The sequence below is a fragment of the Diceros bicornis genome, unplaced genomic scaffold (assembly GCF_020826845.1).
Source record: "Diceros bicornis minor isolate mBicDic1 unplaced genomic scaffold, mDicBic1.mat.cur scaffold_54_ctg1, whole genome shotgun sequence".
Taxonomy (NCBI): domain Eukaryota; kingdom Metazoa; phylum Chordata; class Mammalia; order Perissodactyla; family Rhinocerotidae; genus Diceros; species Diceros bicornis.
In genome coordinates, this window is record NW_026691418.1 from 6,492,614 (window position 1) to 6,511,608 (window position 18,995).

An 18,995-nucleotide genomic window follows, 5' to 3' on the forward strand; every position below is an offset into this window, starting at 1 on the left:
TTAAACTTAGCCATTAGCAAAACCGACCAGTCACAAGTCTCCACCATTCTCACTGCCACCTAAGGACACAGCACTGAAGCACACAAACCCTGGGAGCAATCAATAAAAGACACCCAGTAAACACAATTTCCCACACCTAATAACAGGGAAATAGGCTTATGACCCTAAAATCACACAACAGTTTGTTTAAATTTTACGTAAATACTTAGGAGAACACAGTGATTCTTTAAAGGCAGACCCACGACTTTAATTTTGCTATATTTTGATTTCAAATAGAAATTTTCATTTAAAAATTACTTTCATACATAAATAGATATTTTTTAAACCATGAGTACCACTTTATGGCTTCATAGTGACGGTACGAGGACAAAAAATTGGCATTGAGAGAAAATTCGACTGTCTAAAACTGGATCATGCAAGACATCCCATTTCTAATAACCCTGGCAGCCTCTCCTTTCCTCTGACAGTCAACTAGGATTTCACAGGGGGGAAAAAAGAAAAAAATACTATCAGTCATATCAAAGTATAGACTCAAATATCACCTTCATCTTTTTGAAGTACCAAAATGTGAAACTTACTGTCAAAATTTTCCACCCAGGATCATTATTTAAACGATCAGCTATGTAATAGCGAAGGCATTTAGCAAGATTGTCCATGAACTCGGTTCCCTAAAATGATAGAAGGAAATAAATTAAGCTATCATTTAAGAGTTAGCAATAGCCAGCAAAGTCTGAGACTACTTACTGGTGTAACACAGTTGCTGTCAAATCTTTCTTTTATTTCTTCTGGAGGAAGAAAGCCACCTAGAGAAAAAGGCAATGTTTTGTTATCGCCATAAAAAGTGAGGTAAACTACACAATATTAAGCCCAAACAACAAAAACAGTAAGTTCAAATACAAAAAAATGAGAAGTATTGTCACTTGAGGAACAATGTTCCCCTTTCTGGGAAGAAAATAAGATTCCTCTCCTCAAATTTAAATAAAGCTTTAACAGAAGTGTCAAACAATATATAGTACACAAAAGATACTATATTGTTATATAAAAATATAAAAATTATGATGTTCTTCCTAAGGCCCTCTGCAGCAGAATACACACACGGGTTAGGGGTTCTAATTTGATACCAGTTCTTAAAATAAAGGTGCCTTAGAAAAACAAAATTAGGGCCAGCCTCGTGGCTTAGCCGTTAAGTGCGCGCGCTCCGCTACTGGCGGCCTGGGTTCGGATCCCGGGCGCGCACCGAGGCACCGCTTCTCCGGCCATGCTGAGGCTGCGTCCCATGTACAGCAACTAGAAGATGTGCATCTATGACGTACAACTATACACTGGGGCTTTGGGGGGAAAAATAAATAAATAAAAATTATAAAAAAAAAAGAAAAACAAATTAAAATGCTGAATTTATCACAGCTTATGATAAGAAATAAATGATAAGAAATAAAAATATCAGCTAGAGGGATACAAAAATCCTATTTTTCCCTCTGTATCACTGATTAGCTTTTTCTCAAGACACAAACATATTTCATAACATGTTCAAGAAAGAAGACATCTTTAAAATCAAAGATAATCTGTTATAGATACAAACAGGTTTTAGAGTATTAGTATAAGCTACAGCTAAAAGTAACTATATACTCGCATACTTCTAGCAAATTAAAATAACATAGAATGTATCATAATTGCAGGCTTGACCTGACTACACCATGGTATCCTTTTTCAACTTCCAAGTGTAATATCCTGAGCCAATAAACTGTGGCTTTCCTGGTCTATCATATTGCCCTATGTAACAAAACACCAAACAAACCACTCTGCTACAACCACACCCCATCTCACACACAGGTGTCTTGGGAAAGAACCAGTCAGAGTGGGCATGAAGACCTCTTGACCTTTCTCCTCTCTGAGCTTTAGCCAACTCCTACCTATGTACCCATCAGGAATTTCAAGGCTTTGAAGAATTGCAAAAATGGCCACATCCCACCCCTCCCCTCCTCAAAATTGAGAGAACCCTGGGTACCTCACTGCCTCGGTTCCTGCTACATCAATCTAGACTGACAGTGTGTGTGACTTGGTGAAAGCCTGGAATATGGATCACATCATCCCAGGCCTCCTCATGTAGACCTCTGAGTTCTAAGAGGAAGCAATAGGCAAGCTACCAAGACTGATTTGAGGAAAATGTTTACAGAATGCTAGCTTTCTAATAGCCCCCATTAGAAAAAAAGAAGTAAGAAGCACTTAAAATATTTCTGTTTTACAGATATAGAAAAGTTAGCAGAAGAGCTGCACTTGTCCTGAGAGGGACTGACAATCTGCTCTCCCTACCAGAATTCCCTCCTTGTAGTCCCAAGTTTCTCTTTTACTACAGAGTTTGGAAACAAATAGTGAAGAATTCCATTAACAACTTTTCCTCAACAGTGAACATAAATTTTCCTTGCATATTCTGGGATTCTAAGTAAATTAAAACCTTATCTATTTGAAAGAAAAAGTTGCCGCCCCTCCCCCTTCTGCATACATCTTATAAAAAGTCCACCTTCAAGACTCATTTTCTTTACCTTTTGCCAGTATTTCTTCCCTGACTCGCTGCTTCTCTACTGCTGCTTCCATTCCTTCCTTTGATGCTCTGAACCTCCTCGAACGCTGCTGGCTCATTTTAGCACGTGGTTCCTGAAAAACATGTATTTCACATTCACATAATATTATTCAAAATATTTGCAACTAAATCTGCACATTATTTTGAATCAGTTGTTTTTATAAAAATAGTACACTAAAATGGAAAAGGTAAGTAATATGTCTAATAATCCTTTCACGACAGACAGGAGATCCTGAGGACTTAAATTTGGACCAAGAACCTAAAAGCTGAGCTCAGTGAGTGACATATCAAATGGACAAACATCCTATGAAGCCACAGCACTTAACAGTGCAGGCCCCACGACCTAATGCCAATTCCACTGGGTTATGGTGCTTCAAAGCACCCAAGAAGAAAGCTCACTTGACTCAAAGACTCAGCCAGCAGACAATGACTACAGAACCAGGATCAGGAAGAGCTTCCTTCTGTCCTTGCCTAAGAGGAAGGACGGTCTCCAAATGAGATCCACAATGCCCTATAAAAGCAAAAGAAAACTACTTGATCTATAGGACCCCAAGGCACTTCCATTTTGTACTTCCCACAATAAGCTTCATAATCACCACTCTGTCTCTACAAGCACAGCAGGAGACAGGGAACAAGGTTTTTACCAAAAGTACTTTTAAATCATTCTAACCAAGTGAAATTTAAATCACTGGATAAACCTAAATGAAGTGAACTGGACTGTAAGTTTCTGAAGTTACTGAACTGAGTTTTGGGGTTGGAAGGGACTCTAAAGTATCCTGTCTACAAAAAATAAGTTATTTTATATTCTCTTTTAAACAGTTCCCTTTTTTGTAAAATGAGACCACCTAATCTAATTCTTTCAAGCACCAAGTTCTGTGATCTACATTTATATTTTAACAAAAAAACATGTTACAGACATGAGCACATACACAACGCACACAAATATGTACATATTTTATACTTGATCTAGCAGTAAGGGCATACTGCAGTAAAGTTAAAAATTTTCTTCAAGAAACTTAGCTAATGTGAATTGGCATATGCTCCAAATAAGACATATTCCTGTTCCCTTTATTCTTTACTCCACTTTAACTACAACTTAACAAGTTATCAGGTAGCTAAGATTTTTCTTTGAGTAAAGAGAACCTCACAGAAAAGTTAATCTTCTTGGACCCAAAGTTTTCTGGATTTTCAAAATCATTCCATTAGCTACTACAATTGCTAAATCTAAAAGATAAAGAGAATCTATTTGCATATGGATAAATAAATTTAGGCTTATGATTTACCTTAATTTTCCTTGAACCCTGGTATATAGTTTGCTAACCAATTATAACCTAAGCTACTTGATATTATTATCATAGGTCAGTAAGTTATTCCCCTCTTAAGGTCCTGTGATGACTAATCACAGCCTATAGGATAAAATCCAAACTCCTGAGTATGGCAAGTGAGGCCTTCTTCAAGTCATCACTCTACTTCCCTTTCCAATCTAAAACTCCTACAGTTGCCCAAATATGTTAGTGTGATCATAGGCATGGAGAGTGTGTTTACCTGCCACATTTGAGAAGTCCATAAGGTCCTCCCTCCCCATATCTGTCCCATCCATCCCCTTCCACTGCCCACCAATCTCCAATTATTCTTTATCCTTCAAGAAATGGGACAAAAGTCACCTCCTCTCTATCTTCCAACTCTCTTAGTAGCACTGACACCTTCTTCCCTCAACATGCTGCATGTGTTATCTAGTGCCTATAAAGCCCATAAATAACTAACCTCACTCATTTATCTAAGTCTCTGTCCCTTTACTGGTAAGCCCTTCAAAAGCAAGGGCAGTCACCAACATCCCCAGCATTTCACAGTACTTGGTACAAAACAGGCATAAAAAGTGTTTGAATGCATGACTGAAGGATGAGGCTTGCTTTCTCAAATTTACCACACTCAATATTTTTCTTTATTTAGCTGACTTTCATTCTAGACACTGGGAACACAGCAAAAACAAAAACGGAAGACTCTAAGTTAATTATTTTAGCACTTACCACTCCATCTATTGCCATGTAGAGAAGTCATCTTGGTCTTACTATATTGAAAAGTCTGTCAATGTATTCAAAAATTGCAACCATCATTTCATCTTCGTTTTTTGGTGCCGGTCTATAATGATAAGCAAACAATGTAATATAATATAGTACTCCTCTGTAACTGGTGATGTCAGTGACAAAAACAGGTTACGTACTTGTCTTCAGGATGAGTACAGGGATGGATGATTCCATTCATATCCAAATACAGATTACCAAACTCCACGTCATTTGGATTAGGTTTACTGACATCAACAGGAATCTTTACACCATTGCATTCTTTTGGCTATGAGGAAATGATAATTAATAGTAGTTTGATTGTTCAAGTCTGAAATTGATATAACCTAGGCTCAGTAAATACCTGTGTTTCATTTCTGAATTGGAAATAAAACACTTTAAGCAATCTTTAAATTATAAGTTATCTTATTCCTTAAAGCAAACTGAAGTAGATATTTCATTTGTAGAAAGGAGACAGCTTCCAACACAAGTTAATCTTCTCTATGTGGGGGATAGTTATCAAATTTCCAAATCATTCAGTTGTCCAAGCGAAAGACCAGGGGAGTCACCTTAGAATTCTTTTCCCTTACCACCCATTCCAATAAGTCCTGTCAATTTAACATGAAAAACGCTAACAGCATCAGGGCATCATCTCTCACCCACAAGACTGGAACGGTCTTCGTGTGGACTGCCCACCTCTAGACTCTCCTGTCTCCAGCCTGCCCTCTATGCTGCCAGAGCTTTTTTTTCTAAAATACAAATGTGGCTGCATCTTAATCTTGCCTGATTCTCCCAGTGATTCCCATAGCGGGTGTAAACCAATGAGCCTGGACCCACCCTAGTCTCCTGTCCCACCACGATATTGTTCAGGTCCACCCCATCTCGTCTAAGTTCCTGGAAAACGCTCTCATCTCTCAACGTCTTTGCGCACTGCTTCCTCTCTCTCAACACCCACTTCCTGAAATCTTAGTAATTTTCCAGGGTCAGACTCAGATCAAATGTCGTTCATTTTATAACGCTTTGTACACATCTCCTAAGAAATTAACTGCTCTTCCTTCTGCATTTCCACACAATTTTGCTTATTCACTTGTAGCACTTCCATGGTTTTATAATTAATTTGTCATTCTAACCCAGCTACACTGTGCATTCTTCAAGAGGTAAGGACTGTGCCTTACTCACTCCTGGAGGCACTCAATTATACTTTTGTGATAAACATTACCTTTGTCTTTTTCTCCCAGAGCTTCAGCAGATGATAAGAATATGAGATAGGTTTTTACTGTTACTAATAGTAAAAGTCACTTAAAAAATAATAGTTCCCCAACACATGCAAAGCATCATTTGTAACAGCAAAAAACTGTGAACAATTTAAAAGCCCACTATGTACATGCTATATCATGGATGAACCTCAAAAACATTCTAAGTGAAAGCCAGTCATGAAAGACCACAAAAGATTCCATTTATATGATCCAGAATAAACAAACCAATAGAGACAGAAATAGATTAGCTTTAATCTGAGGGTAGAGGAAGGGGAAGGGAGATAGGAAGTAACCACAAGTGGGTACAACATTTCTTTTGGGAGTGATGTAAATGTCCTAAAATTAGATAATAGTGATTGTTGTACAACTCTGTATATATACTAAAAACCACTGAATTGTACGCTTTAAATGGGTGAACTTTATGGTATATAAATTATATCTCAATAAAGCTATTAAAAATAGATAAATAAACGGTCAACTTAATTAGGAAAAAAAAGAGCCCAAAGAATGCATTAATAATCTGTGATATGTCCATATAGTAGAATATCAAATAGAAGTGAGATTCAAAGAAATAGAGCTGGATAGTCACAAATATATTGCTAAGACAAAAAAGCAAGCTGCAGAAGAATACATACAGTATACCACTTATTCAAAGTTATCAAACAGACAAAACAATATTAGGTATTGTTCAGGGATGAATACATATGCAATGAAAGCAAAATTAGAAAAGCAAAGGAATGATAAACACCAATTTCAGGACAGTGGTTATCTTTGAGAGAGAGGGAAAGGAATGAGATTGAGCTTCAGTTTGGATTTATAATTGGGAAAAAAGGATATCAAAAGAGATTTAAGGGCAGAATAGGGAAGAAGCTATCAGACAGTGTTCCATACTCCGTGCTATGAATCAGGAAAGAGGGGTTCAATCAGAAGCAGTGAATGGGATAACTGGTAAGGAAAACAGGAGGTCAATTTTTGGGGGGTCTATTGAAAAAGATAACCTGATGACCCCCAAACATAACAAAACAAATTCTATGAAGGCAGGAGGCTCTCTGCCTATCCAACTAACCTCTACACTCCAAAGTCCACATTTTCCTCTCTCCTGCACCAAATAGACACCACACTCAGGAGAATCCAGACCCACTTTCTTTATGCTCCCCAGGAAGCCAGATAGTTAGTATTTTAGACTTGTTGGCCATGTGATCTTAGTTGCAACAACTCATATCTGCCTTTGTAGAGTGAAAGCAACCCTAAAGAATACAGACATGAACGGGTATGGCTGTGTTTCAGTAAAACTTTATTTACAAAAACTGTACACTGGCTTGCTAACCTCGGCCTTAGTGCCTAGCACACCACTAGGCATATTGTAGCTCTTCAACGGATGTTGCGTATAGCTACATGAGAATTTCTACTTCCACTACCTAGAAAATATAGCACGGGGAAGGGTGCATGGGGAGGTCCTAACTTTGAGAAAAGAGCTCCAGGCATTCCCAATAAGAAAACTGAACATACTTTCCTCTCAGGAGTTACTGTAGATATAGTCAACACATTAATTATGTAAACTTAGAGTTTCTTTCTTCAAGAGAAGATTTTGATGCTCACCAAAGGAACTCACTCCTCAAGAGCCTTGCCAAACACAAGCCAACGTGTCTCCTGCTGCATTAAAGAGATCCTCAATCAAAGGGCAGCTAAAAGGAGAGCCACTCTGAACCCTAAAAACAATTCATTTCAAAGAACTTTTCAATATCTCTTGGATTTACCAGATGATCAGAAAATAGTACCCTCAACTGAAGAAAGGAACGAATGTTAGATGGGATTTAAAAAAAACATGATTCAACTATATGTTGTCTACAGGAGACACACGAGATTCACAGAGACAAAAACACTGAAAGTAAATGGATGGGGAAGAATATCATGCAAACAGCAACCACAAGAAAGCTGGAGTGGCTGCACTAACATCAGACAAAATAGACTTTAAAACAAGAATACTAGAAATAGTGACATTTTATAATGATGAAATGGTCAATAGTTCAAGACATAACAATTAAAAACATATATGCATCTATTAACGGAGTATTGAAATACATGAACCTTTTAATAGAAATGAAAACAGACAATTCAACAATAGTTGGAGACTTCAATACCCCACTTTCAATAATGTATAGAACAACTAGACAGAAGATCAACATGGAAATAGACGACTTGAACAACACTACAAACCAACCAGATCTAACAGACATCTACAGAGCACTCCATCCAACAACAGAATATACATTCTCAAGTACATAAGGAACATTCTCCAGAACAGATCAAATGTTGGGCTATAGAACAAACCCCAATAAATTTAAAAGCATAAAAATAATACAAAGTATGTTCTCCAACCATAATAAAATAAAATTAGAAATCAATAGTAGGAATAAATTTGGCAAATTCATAAATATGTGGGAATTAAACAACACATTCATGAATAACCAATGAGTCGAAGAAGAAATCTAAAGGGAAATCAGAAAACGCTGGTTCTTTGAAGAGATCAACACAATTGACAAACCTCTGTCCAGTCTGACCAAGAAAAAGAGAGAAGATTCAAATTACTTGAATCAAAAACAAAAGAGAGAAAACAACACTACGCTGTTACCTCACGCCCGTTAGGATGGCTATAATCACCAAGCCAAAAAACAACAAACACTGGAGAGGATGTGGAGAAACAGGAACCCTCATACACAGCTGGTGGGAATGCAAACTGGTGCAGCCTCTATGGAAAACGGTAGGGAGATTCCTCAAAGAATTAAAAATAGAGATGCCCTATGATCCAGCTATCCCACTACTGGGAATCTATCCAACGAACCTGAAATCAACAATCCAAAGGGCCTTATGCACCCCTATGTTCACTGCAGCATTATTCACCATAGCCAAGAAGTGGAAGCAACCTAAGTGTCCCTCGACTGATGACTGGATCAAGAAAATGTGGTATATATATACAATGGAATACTACTCAGCCATAAAAAAAGACAAAATCGTCCCATTTGCAACAACATGGATAGGCCTGGAGGGTATTATGTTAAATGAAGTAAGCCAGAAAGAGAAAGACAAACACTGTATGATCTCACTCATATGTGGAATATAAACCAACACATGGACAGAGAAAACTGTATTGTGGTTACCAGGGGCAATGGGGGTGGGGGGTGGGCACAAGGGGTGAAGGGAGACATATATATGGTGACGGACAAACAAAAACATACAACCCAAAATTTCACAATGTTAAAAACTATTAAAACATCAATAAAATAAAAAGACAAAACTGGAGGAAAAAAAAGAAAAAGAGAGGACAAGATTACCAACCTTACAGAAACAAAAAGGATTATAAACAAATACTATGAATAATAGTACACAAATTAGATAACTTAGATGAAATACACAAATGACTAGAAAAACACAAACTACAAAAATGACTCAAGATAATCTGAATAAACCTATAATAAGTGAAGAGATTGAATCAGTAATCCACAAACTATGCACAAAGAAAAGCCCAGGCCTAAATGGTTTCACCGCTGAAATCTACCAAACACTCAAGGAAGAATTAACACCAATTCTTCCAAAAAAAAAAAAAAAAAAGAAGAGGAAGAAACACTTTCCAACACATTTTATGGGACTAATATTACCCCAATACCAAAATCAGACAAAGATGTCACAAGAAAGCAAAACCACAGGGGCCAGCCTGGTGGCGTAGAGATTAAGTTTGCACGCTCCACTGTGGCGGCCCAGGGTTCACAGGTTTGGATCCCGGGTATGGACTGATGTACCGCTTGTCAAGCCATGCTATGGTGGTGTCCCATATGAAAAAAAATAAATAGAGGAAGATGGGCACGGATGTTACCCCAGGGCCAATCTTCCTCCGCAAGGAGAGGAAAACTGGCAACGGATGTTAGCTCAGGGCTAATCTTCCTCACCAAAAAACAAAAAAAAGAAAGAAAACAAAACTACAGACTAATATCTCTTACGAACACGGATGTAAAAGTCCTCAACAAAATACTAGCAAACTGAATCTAGCAATATATAAAAAGAATTATACACCATGACCAAGTGGGATTTATCCTAGGGATGCAAAGTTGGTTTAACATCCAAAAATAATTAATGTAATACATCATACAAATAGAATGAAAAACAAAAAATCACAAGACCATCTCAGCAGATGTAGGAAAAAGCATTTGACAAAATCCAACACGCTTTCATGATTTAAAAAAAAACTCAATAATCTAGGAACAGAAGGGAAGTTCCTCAATATAAAGGGCATCTACAAAAAATCTCCAGTTAACATCATACTTAATGGTGACATACTGGATGGTTTCCCTTTAAGATTAGGAACAAGACAAAGATTTCCACTCTTGCCATTACTATTCTAAATTGTAGCAGAGGTTCTAACCAGGGAAATTAGGCAAGAAAAAGAAAGAAAAGGCATCTATATCGGAAAGGAGGAGGTAAAACTATCTCTATTTGCATGAAGTGATCCTGTATACAGAAAATCCTAAGGAGTCTACCAAAATCTATTAGAAGTAATAAATGAGTTCAGCAAGGTTGCAGGATACAAGATCAATATACAAAACCCAATTGAATTTCTATACATTTGCATTGAAAAACCCAAAAGTAAAATTAAGAAAACAATTCCATTCACAATAGTATCCAAAACCAGGAATAAATTAACCAAAGAAATCCAAAACTCATGCTCTGAAGTTGATTCTAAATTCATACGGAATTCTAAGGCAACAAGCTACAACTAACAAAACAATTCTGAAAAAGAAGAATAAATAGTGTAAGACTCATACTTCCCAATTGCAAAAGTTACTACAAAGCAACAGTTGTCAAGACAGTGTGGTACTGGTACAAGGACAAACATACAGATCAATGGAACAGAACTGAAAGACCAGAAATAAACCTATACACCTATGGTCAACTGATTTTTCACAAGGGTGCCAATGGTGCTGTGACAATTGAATAGCTATATGCAAAAGAATGAAGTTAGACCCTAACCTTATCCCATAAGCAAAAGTTTACTCAAAATGGATCATACACTTCAATTTAAGAGTTAAAACTATAAAACACTTAGAAGAACACACAGGCATAAATCTTCATGACCTTGTATTTGGCAATGGACTCTTAGATCTGACACCAAAAGCAGAAGCAACTAAATAAATGAATAAATAAGTTAAACTTCATCATCAAAATTAAGAACTTTTATGCTTCAAAAGACACTATCAAGAAAGTGGAAAGACAATCTAGAATGGGAAAAAATATCTGCAAATCATATATCTAATAAGGACCTTGTATTCGGAACATATATTAAAAAGCTCTTGGGGCCAGCCTGGTGGTGTAGTGGCTAAGTTCGCGCGCTCCACTTTGGCGGCCCAGGGTTCATGGGTTCTGATCCCAGGCACAGACCAAAGTACCGCGTATCAAGTCATGCTGTGGCTGCGTCCATATAAAGTAGAGGAAGACGGGCACGGATGTTAGCCCAGGGCCAATCTTCCTCAGCAAGAAGAGAAGGATTGGCAACAGAAGTTAGCTCAGGGCTGATCTTCCCCACCTCCTCCCCCCAAAAAACTTCTTACAATTCAGTAATAAAAAGACAACCCAATTTAAAAATAGGCAAAGAATCTGAACAGATATTTCTCCAAAGAAGATATACAAATGGCCAATAAGCACATGAAAAGTTGCTCAGTATCATTAGTCATAAGGGAAACGCAAATCAAAACCACAATAAGATACCACTTCATACCCACTACAATGGCTAAAATTAACAAGTTAGATAACAAGTGTTAGTGAGAATGTGGAGAAACTGGAACCCTCAAACACTGCTACAGGAATGTAAAATGTTGCAGCCACTTTGGAAAATAGTCTGGCAGTTTCTCAAATAATTAAACATAGAGCTACCATGTAACCCAGCAATTCTACTCCTAGGTATATATCCAACAAATGGAAACGTGTCCACACAGAAACTTGTACATGAATGTAACAGCATCACTCATAATAGTCAAAAGGTGGAAACAACCCAAATGTCCATTGACACACAAACAGATAAACAACATGTGGTATATCCACACAATGAAACATTATTTGGTCATAAAGAAGAATGAGATACTGACATATGCTACAACATAAATGTACCTTGAAAATATAATGCTAAGTGAAAGAAGCCAGCCAAAAAAAACCCATATACTATATGATTCTATTCATAGGAAAGTCAGAATAGGGAAATCTATAGAGACAAAAAAGTAGCTTAGTGGTTGCTTAGGGATGGGGTAAACAGGGTCAGGGGATAAAGGGATGGTAGCTGAAGGGTTCAGGCTTCTTTTTGAGGTGATGAAAATATTCTAAAATTTACTGTGGTGATGGTTACACACATCTGTGAATATATTAAAAAAAACCACTGAATTATAAACTTTAAATGGGTGAATTGTATGGTATGTGAATCATATCTCAATAAAGCTGCCTAAAAAATGTAGCAGCCAGCTCCAAAAAAAACCATCATAGTGAAGAAAGCAGAATGTAGGGTCAGGGAGCAACATCGCTTTTGTTCATCATTAATCCTTCCTGCCCTTAAAGCCATGCCTGCATGTTTGCAAAAAAAAAAAGGACTAAATGAAGTAGACGAGTGACAGGAAAAAAGCAGGGTAGGAAACCTGGATTTCACCACATGAAAAGAGCACAATTCTACACTACGCAATGTCACCAAAAATTAGACATAAAAATATCCTCACTTATACCTGGACATACAAACTACTAAAAACTAACTTACCAAATAAATTTCTGAAACATCAAATGAGTCTGTGTTAAGGCACTGTTTGAAGAACTTAACTTGTATGAATTGATTTAACCCACACAACCACCCTATGTGGTACATATATAGCTGATCTTCATTATTTACAAGTTCCATATTTGTGAATTCACCTACTCACTAAAATTTTTTTGGAATCCCAAATCAGTATTTGCAGCATTCTCATGGTCATTCGCAAACATGAGCAGAGCAGTGAAAAATTTCAGTCTATCAACACACACGTTCCAGTTGAGGTCAAACAAGGTGACACTCTGCCTTATTTCAGCTCTCATACAGAAATGACCAGAGGATAGAGATGGTAGGGAGCAGTGCGGTGTAATGCAAGAAGCTCCAGTTCTTTCGAGTTTAGGAGAGTTTAAGTCATTTTCCCAAGATCAGAAAGCTAACGAATGGAGGACTGTATGAGCCAAGGACACAAAGTGAAGAAATTGATGGTTGAATGAATTAATTGTTAAAGGGCTAAAAAAAGAGATAAAACGAGATCATAAAAAATACTTAAACCAAAAGAAGAAGAAATGGAGAACGGAAACAAAAAACAGATGAGACAGAAAACAAACAGTAAGATGACAGATTTAAATCTAACCATATCAATAATCACATTCAACGTAAATGTTCTAAATGCCCCAATTACAAGGCAGAGATTGTGAAAACAGTGTGGCAGTTCCTCAAAAAGGTAAACATGGAATTACCATATGAGGTAGCAATTCCACTCATAGGTATATACCCAAAGAAATTAAAGCAGGAATCACTCACAGGTATACACCCAAAGCATTGATGTGGCATACAGATACTTGTCCACCAATGATCACAGCAGCATTATTCACAATAGTCAAAAGGTAAAAATAACCCAAGTGTCCAAACAAAATGTGATAAACACATACAATGGGATATTAGTCAACCTTAAAGATGAATGAAACTCTGACATATGCTAAACATGGATGAAACTAGAAAACATGCTAAGTGAAATAAGCCAGACACAAAATGCCAAATACTATATGATTCCACTCATCTTAGGTACCTAGAATAGGCAAATTCATAAGACAGAAGGTAGGGGAGAAGGGAGAACGGGGAATTATTGTGTAATGGGTATAGAGTTTCTGTTTAGGATGATGAAAAAGTTACAGAAATGAAGAGTCACAATGGTTTCACAACCTTGTAAATGTACTTAATGTCACTGAATTCTAAACCTTATAATGGTTAAAATGGCAATTTTCATGTTGCGTATATTTTGCCACAATAAAAAAAAAAGGGCAGAGATCATCAAACTATAAAAAAGCAAGACCCAAGTGTATGTTGCCTACGAAAACAAACACTTTAAATATAAAGACACAAACAGGCTAAAAGTAAAAGGATGGAAATAGACCATGCTAGCACTAGTCAAAAGATCTGGCTACATTAATATGGGACAAAGTAGACTTCAGAGCAAAGAATATTACCAGGGATAAAGAGGACCACTTTATAATGATAAAGGAGTACATTCATCAAGAAGACGTAACAATCCTAAGCATTTATGTACCTAATAAAAGAGCTTCAAAATGCAAGGAGCAAAAAACAATGGAACTAAAAGAAGAAACAGACAAATCCAAAAAATTATAATAGGAGATTTCCACACCCCTACCAATAATTGACAGAACAAGGAGACAGAAAATCAGTAAATATTGTTCAAGTCTTTCATATCCTATCAACAAACGTGATAACATTTATAGAACACTCCACCCAATACCAGCAGCACATATATCTTTTTAAAGTCAAAATGAAACATTTACCAAGACCATATCCTGGGACATACAACAAATCAGATAAGCTTTTAAAAGATTCAAATTATGCAAAGCATGTTCTCTGACAGGGGAACTAAATTAGAAATCAATAACAGAAAAAAAGTCTGGAAAATCCCCCAAATATTTGAAAATTAAATAATACTCTTCTAATAACACGTCATAAAATTTTTCTTGTTTGATTAGAAATTTGTCAACTATCTTTTTTTTATATAACTGTTCAGCATAAGGAGCCAGCACAGTTTACTTAAATCATCCCTCATTTATGGACATTTAAGTTATTTCTGACTTGTTTTTGTTTTTGCTATTATAAACAGTATTGTCTTGAACATCCTTGTAGGTAAATTTTCTTCCACATCTGTGGTTATTTAATCATAACACTAGGCATGAAATTGCCTGACTCAAAGGGTAGGTTGGATTGTAACACTTTTAGTGTATATTGCAAATCGTTTTCCAGAAAAGTTATTTCCATTCACAAGAGTGCTTGTTTACCTCCAGCCTTGCCAGCATTGGGGTTTATCATTTTTGTTGTTTTGCTGATTTAATAGATGAAATACACTATCTCGTTATTTTACCTTCATATATATTATTCTATCATACAGAGGTGGGACTTTTTCGTATTCTTATAGAGCATCTGTGTTTCTTAATTTCACCATTCAACTAATGTTCATTTTAAGAACCCACCCAAACCAGACATTGTCTAGGTTTTATTGTCGGTAACCTAATGATGGTCCCTTGTTTGTTTTCCCGTCAGAGTCCAATCCTTCATCCATCTTAAATATTTTTTTCTAAAAATTACTTTTTAAAAATTAGTGCAAAAAGTTAGAATAAAGTTAATGTATGCCATGGCAAGAATAATTAAGCATTAAAAAAGGAAACACCTGAAAACTAATTCCTTCTCTCTTCCCTGACTCCTCAGGTCCCCAGATCTCTCCCACCTCAAGCAACCATTATCACCTGAATTGAGCTTCCTTCCAGAATATTCTATACTTACACATCCATCTTCTATTACATAAATGACAGGATACTGTACATATCATTCTGCGCTTGGTTTTTTTCCACATAATAGGTAGCTTATTTCATATCAGTACTTAAGGTTAAAAACAACTAACAAAAATGTTTATTTTGTGCCAGACATTGTTCTAAGCACCTTTAGGTCTAATGCTATCTCATTAATTGGTAGAACAAGCTTATAGGGTAGGCATTGTGTTGTCATCCTTATCTCAAAGTGAGGAAACTGAGGCACAGTGATGTTAAGTAACCTACTAAGGCCGCAAAGTTAGTGAATGGATCAGAATTTAAACACAGGCAGTCTGACCCAGAGCCTTACCCACTATAGTATATTGTCACTCTCATCTCATTTTAAAAAACAGTTGTATAATCTGATTTCTGTCTCTATGGATTTGCTCATTCTGGACATTTCATATAAATGGAATCATATGCTATGTGGACTTTTGTGACTGGCTTCTCTCATTGAGCATCATGTTTTCAAGGTTCATCCATGTTGTAGCGTGTGTCAGTGCTTCACTCCTTTTCATGGCTGAGTAATATTCTGCTATATGGATGGACCACGTTTTGTTTATCCAGTCATCTGTTGATGGACATTTGAGTTGTTTCTAATTGGGGGATAAGGAAATGGGGGATGACTGCTTAATAGGTACGGGGTTTCTTTTTGGGGTGATAAATGTGTCTGGGAACTGGATAGTGGTGATGTTTGTACAACACTGTGAATGTGCTAAATACCACCGAATCGTACTTTAAATGGTTAAAATGGTGAACTTTATGTTATGTGAGTTTTACCTCAGTAAAAAAAAGAAGGCTTCATGGTATTTCATTGTATGGCTTCATTGTTCATTTAACGTGTTCTAAAATCTTGGACACATGGGTCCTTCTCGCCTTTCATTACTAATGAAAATATTGCATTAAATACATGTGTCCACACATCTTTGTGCCGATGTGTATCTGTAGGCCAATAGCCTTTTAAATGCCTATAGGATTCGATTTCCCTACACCTAGGCTTGGAGGCTCCACCCCACGTTTATTTCCATCTAGGTGGTGGGTCACATGGTGGTAGCCTCAGACCATTCCTGGGAGTGTGTCCCATGAGGACAACAGCCACCTCCCAGAACCTTATCCTCTGCAAACCTTCTCCTCCAGGTTATTGACATTCAAGGCATTTGCCCAGCTCTTCATCTTGGGGAGCTCCCGGGTGTTGGGCATTTTCCAGATTGGACCCTTGGCTGGTATCATGGCCTACCTGTTCACCATCATCAACAGCCTGCAGGGGGCCTTCATCTTCCTCATTCACTGTCTGCTCAACCACCGGGTATGTAGCTGCTGCCCTCGCTGTCCCTGATGCCCCTCCTTCCAGGGGACATGCCTGTGCCAGCATACTTCCCTGCATCTGGGAGTGATTCATCTCCCCGTGATGTGTCTCCATCTCCAGGTACGGGAAGATTACAGAAGATGGATTACCAGGAAGACCACACCCGGATCCCAGTCCCAGACATCAGGGGTCATACTGACATCCTTTGCCTTCACTTCCAAAACGGTGAGAGACTGTGTGTTTTATGAAGGTTCTGGTCAAACAGAATACTTGCTTCTTAGCAATCCCAACACCACCATGTGTTGAGTGTCTACTGTGAGTTAAGTGCGTCCATGTACATTAGCTCATTTGATGGAGGGTGGGGTTTAAGAGTGGAGGTTCAGGAGCCAGGCTGCCTAGGTTTAAATCCCAGCTCTGCCTCTTAGGAGCTGTGTGATCTAAAAAAGATAAACTCATGGGGGCTGGCCCCATGGCCTAGTGGTTAAGTTTGGTGTGCTCCGCTTTGGTGGCCCAGGGTCGGCTCCCAGGTGCAGACCCACACCACTCGTCAGGGACCATGCTGCTGCAGTGCCCCACATACAAAATAGAGGAAGACTGGCAACAGATGTTAGCTCAGGGTGAATTTTCCTCAAGCAAGAAAAAAAGATAAAATCGTGACTCATACAGATATAAAATGAGCATACATTAAGGATTTTATTCCACTCATCAATCAGTGAAAGAACCAGGCAGATGTTATAACTGGCTCAAAAGAGAACACAAAGAACAGACATATATGTATATAATATATAATATATACAATGTATACAACGTATACATAATACATCATACACATAATGTATACATAATACATAAAACACATATAATGTATACAACGTATACATAATACATAATATACATATAATATGCATAGTGTATACATGATATATATTATATATTGCATAATATATATGCAATTTATCCAATGTATATCATGTATACATAATACATAATACACATATAATATATACAATGTATACATAATACATAATATATATTACATAATACATGTATATGTCTGTTCTTTGCTGTTCTCTTTTGACCCAGTTATAACATCTGCCTGGCTCCCTCATTGATAATTATATATACATAATATATATAATATAATGTTTAATTATATATTATATAATTATACGTATAATTATTAATATTATAAAATACATATAAAATTTCATATACCTATATGTTATATATGTATTACATATATATGCATTATAATACCTATGAATTATAATACATATATATAATTTCAGGAATATTGAAATGAATGTGCAAATGGACGCAAAACTGTTTTTTCCATGGAATTATTTTGCATCTCTGTCAGTTATTTAAAATTTACAGAATTGTAAAATATCTCCCACATAGATCAGAATTGGACAACCTGGAGATGTGTGCTCTGACAATACATCATTTTCCATGGAAGTACTCATTTTTCTCTACACCATAGATCTCATCCAGTCTCACAGCCATAAACAACATTAGCAATGACCCCAAAATATTAAACAATGTGCAGTCCAGCTCCTTCTCCTGAATTCTACACTCATATAACCAACCACCTACCAAGTGCCCCCACTGAGATGTCTAACAGATGTCACAAATGTAACCTGTTCCAATCTGAGCTTCTGATCCCCCACCTCTCATATCCATGGAGGGTTCCCTATCCTTCTATTGCTCAGCACAAGGCCATGGAGTTATCCTTGACTCTGCCTTTCTTCTTACCCTCCATCTCTGATCCATCAGCAAATCCTGTTGACCCTTCCTCAGAATGTATCCAGAATCTGATCGCCTGTCTGTTCCTTTGTTGCTTCTATTCTGTTCCAAGTCCTATTGTCTGTAGCCAGGATTATGGAAATAGCCTCATAAAGGGTCTTTCTGCTTCCCCTCTTGCCTTTTCCCTGCCCCACCTTTGGTCTATTCTCCTTGCAGCAGCCAGAGGGCACCTGTGAACTCCTGAGTCAGGTCACATCCCTTCTCTGCCTACAACCCTCTATGGCTCCCACCTTACTCAGTAAAAGCCAAAGTCCTCCTGATGGCCCACAAGGCCCTGTACGATCTGACCCTCTTTTCCTCCTTGACCTCATCTTCTGTTAATCTCACTTCCCTCTGCTCCACCCATGCTGGCCTGCTCAGGATTCTTC

General features: G+C 37.4%; 2 long non-coding RNA genes across 3 annotated transcripts in view; both read right to left on the bottom strand.

The window, feature by feature from the left end:
* Positions 1–456: 456 nt before the first annotated feature.
* On the bottom strand, positions 457–4,673 carry LOC131403037 (uncharacterized). The gene is made up of 3 exons (XR_009219167.1): positions 4,606–4,673; positions 2,541–2,652; positions 457–803 (listed from the first exon to the last, which is right to left on the bottom strand). It is a non-coding gene; the product is annotated as an uncharacterized LOC131403037 (long non-coding RNA).
* Positions 4,674–4,718: 45 nt separating this feature from the next.
* Positions 4,719–18,995, bottom strand: part of LOC131403039 (uncharacterized) — a 41,840-nt gene continuing 27,563 nt past the window's right edge. For both annotated transcript variants that reach the window (XR_009219170.1, XR_009219169.1), the window contains exon 4: positions 4,719–4,927. This is a non-coding gene — a long non-coding RNA (uncharacterized LOC131403039). The remainder of the gene's footprint in view (positions 4,928–18,995) is intronic.